The sequence below is a fragment of the Silene latifolia genome, chromosome X, assembly GCF_048544455.1.
Source record: "Silene latifolia isolate original U9 population chromosome X, ASM4854445v1, whole genome shotgun sequence".
Taxonomy (NCBI): Eukaryota; Viridiplantae; Streptophyta; class Magnoliopsida; order Caryophyllales; family Caryophyllaceae; genus Silene; species Silene latifolia.
In genome coordinates, this window is record NC_133537.1 from 89,601,750 (window position 1) to 89,602,861 (window position 1,112).

Below are 1,112 nucleotides of genomic sequence, written 5' to 3' on the forward strand. Positions count from 1 at the left end.
CCGAGAAATCCCCGAATCTCCTTCTCGTTCCTAGGCCGAGGCATTTGTTGAAGGGCTTTGATTTTGATTGGATCAATCTCAATGCCTCTTTTGCTGACGACATGTCCCAAGAATTTTCCGGAGGTGACCCCGAATGCACACTTCTGAGGATTTAGTCTCATGTTATAATTCCGCAGACGAGCGAAGAATTTCCGGAGGGCACTGATGTGGTCGTCCCGTTCTTTCGATTTGACGATCATGTCATCGACATACACCTCTACCTCCTTGTGCATCATATCATGTAGGAGAGTGGTAACGGTTCTTTGATAGGTTGCTTCGACGTTGATGAGGCCGAAGGGCATGACCGTGTAGCAAAATATACCCCACTATGTAGTGAACGCAGTTTTGTGCATGTCTTCCTCAGCCATTTTAATCTGGTTGTACCCGGCATACCCGTCCATGAATGATAGGAGAGCATGCTCGGTGGTGTTGGCCACCAGAATGTCAACATGTGGCAAAGGGAAGTCGTCTTTTGGACTCGCCTTGTTCAGATCCCTGAAGTCGACACAAACCCGAATTCTCCCGTCTTTCTTCGGTACAGGAACAATGTTGGCCACCCAATCCGAGTATTCTGACACTTTGATGAACCCAGCCTTGAACTGTTTGTCCACTTCTTCCTTGATTTTTAGGGCCCACTCCGGACGCATCCGGCGTAGCTTCTGTTTCACAGGTTTAGCCCCAGGTTTAATGGGTATCAGGTGCCCTGCAATTTCTCTGTCGATCCCAGGCATATCTCTGTAAGACCAGGCGAACCCGTCCTTGTATTCGTAGAGGAGGTCAATGAACTGTTGTCTTTCCGAGGGGTCTAGGGTTGTCCCTATCCTAAGTTCTTGAGGTGTATTGTCGGTTCCTACGTTAATAGGCTCGATTTCCTCAATGATGGGGGTTCTGGTTTCCCATTTGTCAAGTTCTTTGGCTAAGTGAGGTGGGTAGTCACTCAAGTCAAATTACTCATAGTCATTCAGAATTGCATTGTAGTTAAATTGAGACGAGTCATAAGTAAAACTTAGCGTTCATTAAGTTGACACGAGCGAAAAGCTCGAAAAGGACAGACATCTCGTGGTCAGTCAGAG